General features: G+C 28.3%; 1 long non-coding RNA gene across 1 annotated transcript; it reads left to right on the forward strand.

Moving 5' to 3' along the window:
* Positions 1 to 12,635: 12,635 nt before the first annotated feature.
* Positions 12,636 to 13,598, forward strand: LOC108479082 (uncharacterized). The gene is made up of 3 exons (XR_001870407.2): positions 12,636 to 12,825; positions 12,937 to 13,004; positions 13,130 to 13,598. It is a non-coding gene; the product is annotated as an uncharacterized LOC108479082 (long non-coding RNA).
* The last annotated feature ends 3,522 nt before the right edge of the window (positions 13,599 to 17,120 follow it).

Here is a 17,120-nt window from a genome sequence, read left to right on the forward strand (position 1 = left end):
CCTTGCACTAATATGGCTACACACGGCCTGGACACATGTCGGTGTGCCTTAATCGTGTGACCCCAAATCGATGAACAGTGAGTTACACGGTCAACTAAACAGCCTGACACATGGCTGTGTGGCGCCGATAGACACCATTTTCAGCGATTGAAACTCACAAAAAATTAAAGTTTTCGGCACGCACCTGAAGGGATTTTAAAGCAACAACAACGAGAAGGATCTCTCAAGCCTAAAATAAGCATTCAATTACACAATTAAGTCATTTTATCGACAGCCATTCCCGATTACACTCTTAAAACCCAAGTTAAATTTTTCGACACGAAACTTTCAATTAACTCAATACCTAACGAAAAATCAACAACAATCGCTGGAATAGGCGTGTCGCTGTTCATCACTTCTTAATTTCCGCCTAAATAGAAAAATCAATAATCCTCTATCAACGATTCGCATGGAACTCATAATACTTAATTTAGAGTAACTTACGAAGAACAAAAGGAAAACCGTGCAAACAACTGACCGGCTGAGACTTACTCGATAGCCTTTCGATCGATGTGATTTACTGTGTATAATCTCGATTAGACCATATCCACTTACGACTACAATTAAAATAAAGAAAAAGAAAAGTAAAAGTATTGGAAAGAAGAAGAAAAAAAAGGTGAATGGAACACAAAAAGAAATAACGAAAAAGAAAATGACACTTTAAAATTCTATTAACCTCCAATCAACTTCCCACACTTAGCAAACATATTTGCTCTCGAATATTCCAGGATTCGAACTTGGAACCAGACATAATACAAATAGATGCTTAAGTAGTGAACCAATAGGCTCATTCTTGACATAAGATCTCATAGATTTACATTTAGCTATGTGATGCACGAATATAGATTATTCTAAAATGATAAAACTCTGAACGACGCGACTCGAACTCCATACCCCGAACACATAAGTAGAGCATAGAACCAGACATACAATGATTTAATTACTTTAGATTCTCACATTTAAATTCTAAAATTTTGGGGCATTACATCCAGAATCCATCGAGTCTAGGGCTAAGGCTTATTATCTCTGTTTACAAAATCCGAATTTATTTCCCAATTTAATTTTATTTCCAATTTATTTAATTGTTTATTTATGTTGTTTCTATTATTTAAATTCTAAACATTTCAAAACTCCACTGATTTTTTTGTTTATTTTTTAGCAGGTCCGTTCGGAGTTGTGAGCACGACTATTGCCACGATTATCGACACATAAAAATTCTGATCATAAGTTAAACACGAAAGTTGATTATAATATCAATCCCTGTGGACTCAACCCTATTACCACTCTTTACTACTATTTAAAGTTATTTTAATTGTAGGAATTATTTTTTGTGGTTTCGACGCCCATCATAGATCTAATAAAAATCTCGTTAAGGTACAAAAGTTCAGGGAATCCAACTACCATCCTTTCTTTTCTCATGAACAAAAGAGAAAAGCTTCAAGATGAGTTTCACAATATCGAAAAGCAAGTAATAGTTTTCTTGCTTCCCCATGGAAAATATTTCTCTTTCTTTTCCCTCTTTCATGTGTATATATATTGCTAAAAAATCTACAAATTCGATGAATTTTGCAATTAAAATTAAATTTCTTAATCTAATTCATATTTTTGTTGCAGGTTTTTGAGTTAGAAACTAATTATTTACAAGATGTTAGCCATTTCAAACATGTTTTAAAAGGATCCGAAGGGTTTCTTTCTTCATCCAATAACACAACAAAGTAACTATATTTTTTATTAAACTATATTTTATCAACTACTGTAATTTTATATATGAATTTATTTTTAATCATTTAAAAGCCAAGAAAAAAACCCAAGAATCTGGTGTCGGTTCTTCATTGCAGTTGGCCTTGAAACTGGGAGATGAAGAAGAGTGAAGAAGGAAAAGGTAGGTAAAAGAAAAAAAAAAGACGTACCCAAGTTGAATGGCGACGAAGCTCCTGCTGAACACAGTGAACGACAGTGAATGGTGAATGACAACGAATGATAGTGAATGGTGAACGACAGCAAACGACAATGATATTTTACGGTTTTAGGAAATTGGTGTCAGCCGTCGGGGATGTTTTGGGAATGGGTAAGGAAAAAAAAAAGAAAAAAGGGAAGAAAAGAAAGGAAAATGAAAAAGAAAAAGAGGTACAAGAGGACGCCATGTGGTGGCATGTGATTGGCTCGTGTTCCCACATCAGCAAAAAAACTAATGGCGTTAGGCTCAAGTACCAATATAGTGGACAGAAAAAAATTCGAGTATCAATCTGGGAGAAGTAGATAAGTTCGAGTACTAATGTTATATTTAACCTTATAATTTATAAGATTATATTACTAATTTATTTTTATAAAATATATTCATTTATTACCATTCCTTTTTTTTATTTTAAAAATATACTTAATTTCCTACTTTTTCTATATTTAGCTATTTCACTTTCCTTTTCCGTATGTTATTGGTAATTATTCTATATCTATGTCCATAAATTATAATTTCCAGAAGTAAATATGGGTATTTGGGATATATTGTAATTATTTTAAACTTATTTAAGTAATAAATAAAAGTAATTACCTTTATTTGTATGGAGTGATTTGTATGAAGTAAATAAGGGAAACCAATATAAATTTCTTTTGTTGACTGTTTTTTATTTTTTATTTTTGAGTTATATTGTTATTCCATATTGGTTGGTTTTGTTAATTATTGTCCTTTATTCAAAATAATTTAGACGCACATATCTCAAATTACTGTACTAAATTGAAATGAATTTCAAAGAAATGATAGTACTCCTCTGTTCACAGTTGATATTTTTAGATCAAAAGTTTAAAAATTTAACTTCATTTATTTTACATATTTTAATTAATTAAATTTTATAAAAATGAATTTAAAAACTACTTCATTGAAACTTGTTATAATATATTTTTCAAATTTTTATCGGTAATAAATTTAGGTTAAAGTTGAACATTTTCACTTTTGAAAAGTCAAATGTGACATATTTACGGAGATAAAAGAGAGTAATTTTGAAGAATATTTATAGGTTAAAATATGTCATAAGTTTTATATTCTTTGTAGATTTGGAATATAATCTCTATGATTTTATATTTAAGGTTTTTTTTCAGATTTTAAAATTCAGTTTTAACTGTTAAATTGTTAAAATTATTTTGTTAAACCGGGTTCATTACAATTTTTTTTTTGCATTGTTACTAAGTGAATAATTTTTTAATTTCAAAATGTTGAGTCAACAAATTTAGCAAAAAATAATTTACAGTGTTAATAAATAAACTTGAATTTTGAAATCTAAAAAGTAAAAGAATTAAATTTCTGAAAAGAAAAGTATATGGATTAAATTCCACATCTATAAAAAGTATAAGAATTTTGACATATTTTAACCATATTTATATTAATCAGAATCTTTTATGCTATAATTTTGAACATAGTACTTCTTTAGAAAACCCAACTTCGAAGAGTAGATGATTGGTATTTCTTTGGGAGCACCTTTGTTCCATAATAGAGTTAGTGAAAGTTTTAACAGTTGGTCATTGAAAAGGGTTCGAAATAAGGTTTATCGGTGGAATGTAAAATTATTATTTTTAGCGAGTCAGATCACATTAGTTAACGGTTAGTTTATTATTAAGATTGCAAATTATTTTTGAAAAGAGCTCTGAAAAAAAATCTAAAAATATTATTGAAAATTTGATAGTGTTTTATAATTATTGTTAAAAAGTGATTTTAAGAAGATAAAATTTTAATTTTAGACATTAAATTGTAAAATAGAAGATTTAATGGGAGGATAAGAAGGTAAGTTCATTAAAAATATTTTTCAAAAGCTAAAAGTTCAATTTTTTGCTTTTTAGCTTGAATTAAAATTCTAATTTAAAATCAATGTTTGGTTTGAAAAGTCATTTGTTTACCAAATTTTTTTGTTTAAAATCAAAGTTTAAAATTAAAAAATTTATTTTTTAATACAATACCTAGAATTATTCATAATCCCTCCCAACCCCTTAAATAAAAAGATAAACGTGCTTCAACATATTTGAACTCACATCTTTCTACACTAACAATAATATCAATCCCAACCAAATTGAGATTCAACCAATAAAAATTCTTTTAACTTGAATGGTGATCACAGCCTAAGTTTATTCTTTTAACCACCCTAAACTACCTTATGCAGTTAACATTCATTCCGATAAAGAAATGGAGAAAATAGCTCGAAGGTTTATTTGAGGTTTTATTAATGTTTGGTTTTTTGAGACCGAGGTTGTTCATCTCCTACTAAGGGGGCACCTAGGCTTCAAAGAAGCTAGGTGAGCCCAATAACTCTTTCCTTTTGAAATTGGGCTTTAATATCAATAAAATGGAGGATGGATGTCCGGGTGATATTTGGTCACCGGCTAGAATTTGGTCATCGTTAAGGAGAACATATTTGGTCTACTGAAAATGGTGAGCCTACAAAATTTTGGAATGTGCCATAGGTTAATGATGTGGTATTATTGAAGAACCACTTGCTAGATCCAAACATGGATATCGATGAATCTGACTGTATTTAATTTTTAGATTTTAATTTAATCAATTTTAGATTTGTAATTTTTAAGTTGGTCAAATTTGTTATTGTATTTTTCGAATTTTAAGATTTTAGTCTTAATTCAATTGGTAACCGTTAAATCTATTTGGTTAAATTCAAATATACTATTCTTGTACTAAGTGTATAGTTGTAAAATTAGTTCATGTTCTCAAACTTGATCATTCCAAATTTTTATACCTTTCAAATTTTAAAATTTCAATTTTGATGCAAATAAGAATTATTAATTTATTAACTAGATTTTAATGAGTAATATATACAAAATAGCAAATTAACATAATATTACACTTATAATGATGCAGCTGGTGTGGTGCAGTCTTTCGGATGAATGGGTGCAATAATATGGCTGCAATAATATGTAGCCACGAAGCAGCAATTATGGTCGGTGAAGGCAGTGGCAAATAGCCGTTATGATCCGTGAAGGTAGCAGCAAATCGACGAGGCAAATGCACCTATTGGACAACAAGAGCGGTACAATGGCAGCAACAATTGGAGCAAAACAATGCATATCAGTTTGAGAGAGATGGCAGCTAGTTAGTGGAGGATTTGAAGAGCAACACTGGAAGCAATTGGAAGGTGGAGTATAGCGATAATTTATGGAGCATGAAGCACCCAATAGTATGAAATTTTAAAGCAAATGGCCGTTGAAAGTTAGGGAGATTAAGGCTTACGGTAGAGAAAAAGAAAAGAAGGACAAGTTTGGTGGCGAGGACTTGCGACTTTTAGGCAAGAATTTCTAGAGATCTAGACTAAGCAAAGTTAGAGTCTTAGTTAGCTCTAAAGTCTAATAAAATTAATCCTATTTATCTAATTGAAAAAAATAAATTATTCTCAATTGGATCTTAACTTAATTGGTATTAATATTGTTGTTAATATAGAAGGATGTAGATTCGAGTGCAATCAAGCGCATTTATCCTCGTATTTAATGGTCAATGAGGAATTATAAATCAACAAAAATTATCAATAATGAGATTGAACTAGGGACACCATACATATAAAATATTTTACTATCTAAACTAAACTTTAATAAATATATTAAAGTTTAATAAATATATGTAAAACTTTAATAAATATATTTCATGTGTTATTATTAATTAGTTCCAAACCATACTTTTCATAATTTATTGTATGTTACTTTAAATACACTTTTATGTTCTAAATGCATGATTTCTATATGAATGCATGTGTGATAATATTTCTAGCATATATAATATAACAAGTACATAAGCATCTGCTTTTACGACAAGTGGGGCATCTCTTTTTTTTATCTAATGTTTATATTTTTAAAAGATAATTAAATAAATAATTTATTTATATCAAACTTCATTAGAATGCTATATTAATTGATGTTTAATAGAGAAATTGATTGTAATTGATCTAGTATGTCAACAAGTCTCAAACTTTTTATATTTAGAGATTTGTATAGGTTTTGAATTTAATGAATTAGCACTTATATGTCCATTGAGCAACTTGTATCTGAGAGTGCATGGGGAGTGTAAAACAAGTTTATTGCTTGGTTTTACAACATAAGTTCTTAGGGTGTGTGACCTAGAATTTTAGTACAAAAATGAGGTTATTATATGGAGGTGTAATATGACTTAAATCACTTATTTGTATTGAGATCAAAGATAATGGAATTTACTCACTGAGCTAAGCTCTGCAAACATAGGAAAATCAAACTACATAAACAATCTTGTGTGTTCAGGTTTTCTATTGTGTTCACTACAGTAGAAATTGAAGTGCCTACTTCCATTCAAATACTTTGAATACAAGTTTAAGAGGAAATTTCAATCCAAAAACTATTTGCATGTCTATAGATTCTTGCTATATTGTAAAGTTTTGGTCATTTTTTATATTTAAAGGAGTTGCTTTGTTGTTTTAGCTAAAGAAACGAAAAAGGGTCCCAATATTAAAGGGAATGAACCAATAGAGTAGGCAAGCTCTGAGTAAAGTATTCTGGTGAGTTCCTTTGTACCGTATGTCTGGTATTTACATTAAATCGTTTAATCTTTGGCAATATATAACCAGGTAAGTGGCTTTGTCATTTATCTTTGGTGTTCATGTCTAAGGAAAAATATGCAAAGAGTCAATGCATGCAATGTCACATATAGTTAATCAGACCCAGAAAACTTGGTATTTACATGGTATGAGTACTTCTTCTGTAACACTCCTTACCCAGTACAGTCGTTGAACCTGAGTAATAGGATGCTATAGACAAATATGGAACACTTACATACAATTCATAGTCCAAAATCTCATTTCAATATTAATAAATCACATATAACACATATATCATGCAATACAATCAATTTCGAGATTAAATTGAGCTTACGAAAGCTTTAAAATTAATTTGGTATCATTCAGGGATCAAACTGAAACAAGTACAAAAGGATAGGAAAATATTGTAAAAAGGGGTCACATAACCATGTCCCAAATCGTGTGAAAAGCTGAAGGCTGTGTGGGCTTGGACACATGGTAGTGTGGGCAGGCTGTGTGGGCTTGGACACATGGTAGTGTAACAACCTAATGCCATGTAGAGTTGGAGTCACATGATCATGCGAACAAACCTTTTAACTCACTAATGTTGTGTGGGTCAAAAGTGAAATTTATTAACAGATGTCACACAACCGTTTCGCCAAGCCGTGTAATAGACTATGACCGTGTGCACCAATTATCACCCAAAACATAGACATGAGTGAATGATTATTTATTGCATAATTAACTGTAATTGTTCTAGCAACAAATGCAGCATCCTGTAACTCAAACCCGACGATTGAGTCGGGCGAGGGGTGTTACATTTTCTCTCTCCTTGGGATTTGGTGGTTTAAGACAATTGTAGAGAGGCTTTTGAAATGAAACTTTATAGAGAAAGAAGAGAAGAAGGAAGAGAGAAGCATAACTTGAAGCCAACTCTAAAAGAATGATTGCTGAAAGAATTTGTGTGTGTGTGTGTGTTTTTTTTATCCTTTTTGCGAACTTCAAATGTAAATCTATTATTATATAGGGCGGTTTAAAAAATATAATTCAAGAAATAAAAAGAGGAGATTTGTTTTCAAGATTTTTGAGAGAGAGTGTAATCTAAGTTAAGAATGAAAATAAAGGAAAAAGTTTATATATTATTAAAATTATTATTTTAAACATTTTAAATATTTTAAGTTTTTGAATTTTTATAATTTTTTATAAACTTTTACAATTTTATCAAAATTTAATTTTTAACAATTATTATTTTTTTTGATTCGGGATTGAATTGATAGAATGGAATGTGCAAATGTTGAGGGTTAAAATTATTGAATTATTTAGAATTAGAACTAAATTGTTATAATATGTAAATATTGGAGGGCTAAATTTTTATTATGCCAAGAGAAAAAAGGTCACGTTAGCCTACTATTAATGATTTAAAGGCAAAGTGACAAAAAAATCAAATTTTAAAATGTTAGTAACTAAATAAAAATTTTATAGTTAGGTGACCGAATAAAAACACTCTCATTATTAGATGATTGTCATTATAATTTACCCTATATATTTTTGGTCAAAATGTATAGAAGCTCCCTATACTGTTTTAGGGTGAATTTAATTTCTAAATTATAATTTAATCATTTCTAGTTTTTATATTTTTGAGATGTGTATTTTAAATTTTAAGGTCAACTTTTTCAGTTAGTTTCATCAAAATATTTACCTGAGTTTTTTAATACATAGTGATCTGGTTTATACAGATCTTCTTTTTTATACAATTACATCAATATTTTGCACATGACATTACTCTTAAGTGAGTTTGATGTCATAAGTCATATCGGCTCAATTAAGTAAAATATATAGAATTAAAAGAAGCAGAAGTATTTGAATTGAGTTTGAATCTTAAAGTAATCATTAATAGAAGGGTTTTTGTTAGCTCAAATAATCAAATCGAAATTGCCAAGAGGGAGTGAATTGGCTTTTAAAAAATTTTATGAAAGCTAAAGAGAAAGAATAGAGAATTGAACACAAGAATTTAGAGTGATTTGACCCCAATTACTTACTCTATTATCTTAACTTTCCATAACTAAAGATTTTCTCAAATTCACTAATTTGATAAACGTTAAGGACAAGGTTTAACATTACAAACTACCTTAAGGTTTCTACCCAAACCTTAAGACATATACTCTCTCAAAAAGATATAAAGAAGCAAACAAAGAAAGAATTCTTACAAGATCAAAGTGCTTGCAAATTAAGCTCAATTACAATGAAAAACACTTGAGCTAATAGAATAGCAATAAAGCTCACATGTGTATAAAAGAAAAGTATGGAAATATTTAGCATAAAGGTTATTTATTGATCTTTTTGCTTGAGTATGTTTTCTTCTTGTTGTAGGACATCTAGAAGATGGAATTTATACCCTCTAATTCATTTCTAACAGTTGAAATTGTTGTGGAAGTTAATAGAGCCGTTGGAATGAAAATACCAATGCATTTAATTCACCTACAACAAAAAGTATCAATACTATTTGAAAAAGTATCGATAATTTTAGCATTTAATGCTTTGATTGAGTGACTGTTAAAACCGATAAAATCAATACCAAGATAAAATTATCGATACCAAATAAAAGGTATCAATACTTAATGTATACCTCAAAATAGCAGAATGCTAATTTCGTATCGATATTAAAAAATGTATTGATAAAATGTATCAAAATCGATACCATTTAAAATTTATCGATACCTAACAAAAAGGTATCGATACGGTATCAGTCCTTGGTAACTCATTTGCAAGTCGGTAGCCTATTTTGGTATCGATTTCCATAAATTTATGATACCTGACAAAAAGATTCGATAGTGGATTTATATTTTTTGGCTTGGAGCATTTTTGACTTGTTTGAAAAATGTTTTGAAGTGTTGTTTTTAATTTATTTGGCCTTGAAAATTTTCTAGGTATAATTTTGACATTTTTATATTTTAGAAATAATTTTGAAGTAAAATTTTGGCAAGTGTTGTTTAAGATGATTTTTATTCAAAACATAGAATTTGTTATATCAAAATGATTTTATCAAATAAAACTTGAGTCAATAGTTTTACTTGAATATTATTTTAGATATAAATAAAATTAGACTCAAACCATAACATGAATGGAAAAGAAGAATAAATTATAAATCAGAAAAATGATGTAATTTTCATTTCAATGTTTTCAACTATCTTATATTCTCTAATTTCAGTGTTTTCAATTATTTTATTTTCTCTCCATTCAATTAATCAACTTTAACTTTTTTTATTAACTTCCTCTTCTCATATTTTTAGTAAAATTTTCTCCATTAAAATGGATATCACAGTTTCTAATATTTAACTATTTCCTTTTCTTTTTCATAATATATATTTATGGAATTTTCTATCTATAACTACACTTTCATCTTGATTTACCAGAAGCCCTTGTATATCCATTCAAAAAAAAAACTTGACTTGGTTCAACTTATTAAAATAAATATTAAATATTATAAATATGGTATTTAATTATAGTAAATATTCAAAGAAATGTGATTTTATGATATTAATATCTTTTAAAGGATTAAATTTCACTACTTACCAAAAAGAATTAAAATGTTAATTTTAATTTATAGATAATTTCTTATCTATTCAATTATACATAAAAGCAATATAAATATGGTATTTAATTATAGTAAATATTCAAAGAAATGTGATATTCTGATATTAGTATCATTTAAAGGATTAAATTTCACTACTTACCAAAAACATAATTAAAATGTTAATTTAATCTATTTTTTAAATTTGTAGATAATTTTTTTCTATTCAATTATACAAAAAGGAAGCTATTTATATAACTAAATATAAAAGGAAGTTTGTTAACACGTACTATTTTTTCTTTTTTCTTTACATAGGAAAAAATTAAAATTCACTTTTAATCTTTTTAATATTTAATTTTATACAAGAAATCCTCTTTATAATAATCACATGTTATAACATCATTATGCTATATGATACGTTATGAATTAACTAAAAATTTGACTAAGGCAAGTGCACCTATCAATTAATAGTATAACTACAAGTGATTAAATATATCGCTCCTACAAAGACTAAAAATACTAGTAATTATTGTCTTTTATTATTTAACCAATAAATTCGAGTGATTGATTGAAAACTAGAAGTAACTAAATTGATTAACTAACAAACATAGCAAAGAATAAATCACTTAAATAACCGATTAACAACCAAGAAGCAAAATAATACTTAGGAAAGAATTTCTTTACTTAGTATCTTGATCCATAAAAATCCCTAAATTATGCTAATATCTCTTTCAAGAGTAAGAGCAATTGAGTCTAGATTGATTAATGTAAATTTCTTTCTAATTAAAACCCCTATTATTGCATTAACTCAATCTATGGATTCCTTATTAGATTTGACTCTAATCCAATAGATTTATGTCATCCTATTTATAAAATTGCATACAACTCCACTCAATTACGCTAGATCTACTCTTAAAAATGGTCTATTCCTCTTTTGATTTAAGCATATCAAACATGAATTAATAATTTCAAAATATTAAACCAAGAATTAAGTGCACATAATTGAGAACAAGATCTAAGTCTTTATTGCGTAAAATAAAAATTAAACAGTTGAATCCATCATAAGGTTCATCTCCCTAGGTATTTAGAAAATTAGTTAATGTTTGCCAAAAAAAAATCTCAAAGATAGTATAACCGAAAGAAATAAAAAAAAAAACTCATGATAATCTCATAGGAAATCAATTGGGAATCTTTAATCTTGATGGAAATTTGCTTCAGAATCAGCTTCAATGGTGTTTTCAAGTTGGTGTTTTTTTTTTGTATTCTATGACAGCTCTCTTCTATCTTCTTATTTTTGTCATATATACGTCTTAGAATGCCTGAAAAACCTAAAACCGCATTTTGTCGCAATTCAAAGTGTCAATATGCAAAATTCACACAGCTTACCACACGGCCACATGGTGGTGTGGCTCACATAGCTGTGTGGAAGGGCTCTTGTACCTTGCTCTGATTTTTGCTCTTTTTTGCTCCTTTTGCTCCTAAATGCTCTATTACATATAAAAATATGAATTTAAAGAATTAGGAGCATAAAATTCATAATTAACGAATAATTACCCAAAAACGCATTAAGAACAAGGTTAAAACATGTTACTTTTAGCACTTATCCCTATAACAACTAAGTTTCTATTAGAATTGATTTTTTTATGTTTTATTTTCACTTATAACAGTGGTAGCTATAATTATAAAATACATTCTTTATTAAATTAGTTCTCTATAGCAATATATTGTCTAATTTTTAAGTAAAATTATAATTATTTTATATAAACAAGCCTATTAATTATAATTTATTAAATAAAAAATTCTGAATTAAAATATTTTTAATAAAATACTTAAATTTCACATAAAAATCTATTAATAATATTTTATTAATGAAAATAATCGTTAATGAGCGGCATTAAATATATCAATTCAATAAATTATTAAGTTCTCTAATTAAATATTTTACTATGAATTTGGAACATCATAAACTTATAAATTGATTACTTGAATTAATAACTCATGATAAATTAATTAATTTAATTTGATAACTCATATTGATTAATTGAACTTGTCGATTTATTAACTTCATAACTAATCATATGAAGAATGTAAAATAAAATATGCATAAAAGAAATAACGTATGCACCAGCTTATACGTATTTTAATTTTGTTGATTTGATTCTCACTTTTTCTTTTTTTTAAACATAATTTCTGTAATGTTTCAAAAACCTTAGTCTCTGTTTTGTTAATTTTGCCATAAATTAATGTATATTTCAAGGGTTAAGGGCTGTGTTGGGTTTGAGCTCTTGTGTATGCAATTAGGAGCTAATTTTTGTTAGTGTTTTGCTTGGGCCGCATAACAGGTTGCTGGAGTTAAGTTGGGATAGTTAAAAATCTTGGAAGTTGTTGGATAGGTATGAGTTAGTGGGTTAGTGGATGGAATAGGAATTGACTTGTTAGTTTGTTTTATTTGGTTAATAGAAGATATTTCAAGGGAAAATATTCTCTCTAGTTTCACGTCGCTTTAGTTTTTCCTATTCTGTTCACATTTTTTTTTATTTTTTTCTTTGTTTTCACGTGGGTTTGGAAAAGGGGGGTAACAAATCGTTCTTTTGGTTTCTTGATTTTTAATGCCAAAGCCTCATTATTTTACTATTCAAAGATCGGTAGTGGCGTTAATCGAGTATGTTCCAACGTGACTCGAGTGTAAGTCTTGACTCTCTCTTTCTCATTGCGGATTTATCCGTCGTTAGTTTACAATCGTGTTGAGGGTAGTTGGTGGGATATACCAATATTAATTGATTGTTTTGTTTGCAGGTGAGGAACGTGAGAATCAGAAATCCCCTCTTGCGATTTAGTTGTTTTAGGGGCTGCTGTTAACGTGGGTAAGTATTCCTACATTTATATGTTAAATTCTAGTCGGAATTGCTCACGTTTTTGTTTTATTGAGTGACTTTGTAAAAATTGAGGAATTAAGGACTGATTTTGGGTGATTTATTGTGGATTTTAGGTACTATTTTCTTCATGAGTGTGGTGGTCTCGAAATCGAATTAGGTGTGTATCGAAAAACATGAAAAATAACGATCGACGAAAGACAAAAAAGTTTACTGTCGATGCCACATGGCAGTGTGCCAGACCGTGTTGTAGGCCGTGTGACAGACCGTTTGCAGGACCGTGTGTGACACATGAGCTAGGCTATTTGGGCCGTGTGGGCCCAAAATTCTAAAATATTCTCTAAGGCCGGACACGAGTTCTCGATTAGATGTGGGTCTTCCGTAGGCTCGGTATGTGAGTAAATGTACAGTAAAACATGAAATCTAAACATTTGTTAGTAGAGTTTCTGCTATCTGTAAGAGTAATTAAGATACCGATTGATAAATAAACCCGAAAATTTATGTTAAGTATATGATTTGTATCTGATTTGTTGTGCATGTAAAACTATAGCATGTATAATTCCTATTTTGAATATGTTTGATATTTATTGTATTCTGTATATACATCTGGGTTGAGTTGGAAATAACATGTGGAGAAAGTGGTTTTGTAAAAAGGCGATAAACCGTTTATTGATCCGGCAGCTAAGCTGCAACTATTTTGTAAAGTGTCCTATTGACACTAAGTGGTATGTAGGGATAGATAGGCATTTTATACCTATATGGTATGTTGGAATGGCTGAAGATAGTGTGTAGCGGTTGGGGAGAGGATTATATATCGTATCTGTTCTATTTTGTTATAAATATGTTTTTGATAAATCTATCTAATATGCATCTAACTGCTTCAAGTTATTTGATATACAATGAGTCTCAAAAACTCATCTATGTTTGTCTGTCACTTTCCGGTAATTCACAGACTTAGACTGGTCGGTGCGACGGGAGCTCAGTTATATTAGTATTTCATTCTTTTCAACTATTTAAAATTGGGTTTTAGCATTTTGTAAAATTTGGACTGCTTTGGACATTTTGGGACTATCTCAGTTTTGGATTTTATTTTCGATTTTTGTATGATACTGATAAAGCGATTTAACAAAAATGATTGTTTTCCTGTAAACAATCGGTTTCACGAAAACAAACTTGGTTTTCCAAAATATAATGACCTAAGATTTTATATTGTAAAGTATTCGTTTTATTTTGAAGATGTAAATAAACAACGTTTTCAATTAAATAGTTATGTCAAATACATTTTCTAATAAAACGGGTTTTTAGGTAACAAAAGTTTACGATATTTTTCAAAATATACGGGAATTGGATTTACTACTATTTTACATAGCATCTCCAGATTTAGCCATAACGTCCAAGTCGGGTTTGGGGTATTATAATTTTTTATTTTATTTATTTTATAAAAGTTCACTATATAAATTTTATGGTGGGCTTACAATAATTCTCTCTATAACAGTATGTTGTTATAGGTGTATAATAATTGCCTTTCTATAGTAGGCAAAATCTTGGCAAACAAATGGGATTATTATAGAGAGAGTTGATTGTACTATAATTTCTAATATAATTTAGTCATTATATTTTTATAATGATACTAGTTAGGCAAAATAGTTAATATAGTTAATTTTTCGATTAAAATATTACCTATTTGTATATAATTTATGCCTTAAGGGTCCTAGAGGCCGACACTTTTTTGGGTTTGTCTTTTTTAACATTATAAGACAATGGTCAAATTTTAGTTTTGACCCTTGTTCTATGTTGAAATTTGGATTGAATCTATATGTTTTAATTTTGATATAATTTGGTCTCTATTTTTATAATTGCATCAATTAGTCTAAATAACTAAAATTGTTAATTATTTTAATTATAATGTCAATGTCACTTTTCTTAAGAACAGTATTCTAACAAAATTTTTTTTAACGTAACCAGTTCAAATGGAAATTTTAAGAAGAAATTACAATTCAACATTTATTTTTTTGTTACATCATTGCCAAGTGATTTTTTTTTAATTTCAAAATGTCACACCAATAAATTTAATAAAATAATTTGAACAGTGATAACAATTGAAGTTGAATTTTTAAATTTGAAAAATAGAGTGAATAAGTGTTTAATTAGACAAATATGTTGATTTTAAAATGAAATGAGGATTTGAGGCCTTCTTCTTCCTTTTTTTTCTTTTCAAAATTTAGGAAAATAGGCCATTTTTGAATGGAGAAAATGAAAACACGTTCTGGAAAAGCACTTTTTGAAAAACTCTTTTTATAAAACACGTTTTCTTTTGACACATTAATTCCTCCGGTTAGACGGTCAATTAATAGTGATTTCATCTTTGAGTCTCAGATTTAATTCTTTTTTAAACACATTTGTATTTTTATTTTATTTTATGTTGTTTCAAACTTTTTTATTATTATTTCTAATTAATGTTTTGCAAGTAATAAATATATTGCTTTCAAGTTTTTTTAATTAATATTTTAATTAATAAATCTTTTATTTATATAAATAAAATTAATTATATGTAATTATATAATAAAATATCTATTTTAAATATATCATTATGTTAAAAATATTTTTAATTAATAGCTCCTTTATTTATATAAAAAATTAATAATTATATAATTATATAATAAAATATTTTTATATTTATCATTATGTTAAATATATTTTATTTTTAAAATATCAACTAATTTTTTATATATTTTTCTTTATATATAATATTTATATGTCAAATATTTATTTTCCATCTACATTGTGAGTATGGTGATTTCTAATATTATAAAACCAAATAATTATTTCAAATATCATTATGTTTATATGTGAAATATTTCAAATACACATACAAAATATATAATATTAAACTTTACTACACTCATGATATGGATTGGAAAATAAATATTTAATATATTAAAATTATATTTACTAAAAATAATGATATTTTAAATAATTAATTGATTTTATAATATTAGAATTTACCATACTCACAATGTAGATGAAAAAACAATGATATTTGAAATATTTTACATATAAAATAATAATGATATTTGAAATAATTATTTGATTTTATAATATTAGAAATCGCCACACCCAAAATGTAGGTGGAGAAAATAAATATTTGACATATAAATAGTATACATAAAGAAAAATATATAAAAGAAATTAGTTGATGTTTTTAAAAATAAAATATATTTAACATAATGATAAATATAAATATATATATTTCGAAGACTCTGGTGAATAGGTTTTAGTCGGTTCTCCAGTTGTGTGTGGATGAGGTTCAGAGTGCTTTTGTTCTTGGAAGGCTGATTACGGACAATATTATTTTAGCCTATGAGATCCTTGATGTGTTTTGCCGTCAGCGGCGGAGGAGGAAAGGGAATTTGGCCTTAAAGTTGGATATAAGCAAGGCATACAATCGAGTAGAGTGGGATTTTCTTTAGCAAATGTTGTTGAAAATGGGATTTTCGGACTGTTGGGTGCGTTTCCTTCTTTATTGCGTTTGATCTGTTTCTTACTCGGTGACCATGAATGGGGAGGTCAATAGTCATTTTTCTCTGGGTCGGGGTCTTCAATAGGGTGACCCTCTTAGTCCATATCTTTTTCTTATATGCTGCAAGGGGTTGTCTTCCCTTTTACGACAAACACTTCGTGTTAATCTAATTTGTGGGGCTCATATTAGCCGTAGAGGCTCGTTTATCTCGCACTTGCTATCTGCAGATGACTGTTTACTTTTTGAGGAGGCCACGATTAGAGGTGTTTTAGTGTTAAAACTGATTCTTACTGATTATGAGCGCTCTTCAGTATAGTGTGTTAACTTTGATAAATCCGTAATTTATTTTAGTTCAAACGTTAAGGATTCCTTAGCCATGTTTATCTCGGATTGTTTGGGTGTTCGCATATTGAGTGAACTTGAGCGTTATCTGGGGTTGCCAAATATGGTAGGGTGTTAAAAAAAGCGAGCTTTTTAGGTTTTAAAGGATTACATGCATTCCCGGATCGAAAGTTGGTGTGTTTGGATGTTGTCTCAAGGTGGGAAGGAAGTGTTCATTAAGAGTGTTTTACAGGTTATTCTCACTT

Source organism: Gossypium arboreum, chromosome 1 (assembly GCF_025698485.1).
Source record: "Gossypium arboreum isolate Shixiya-1 chromosome 1, ASM2569848v2, whole genome shotgun sequence".
Classification (NCBI taxonomy): Eukaryota; Viridiplantae; Streptophyta; class Magnoliopsida; order Malvales; family Malvaceae; genus Gossypium; species Gossypium arboreum.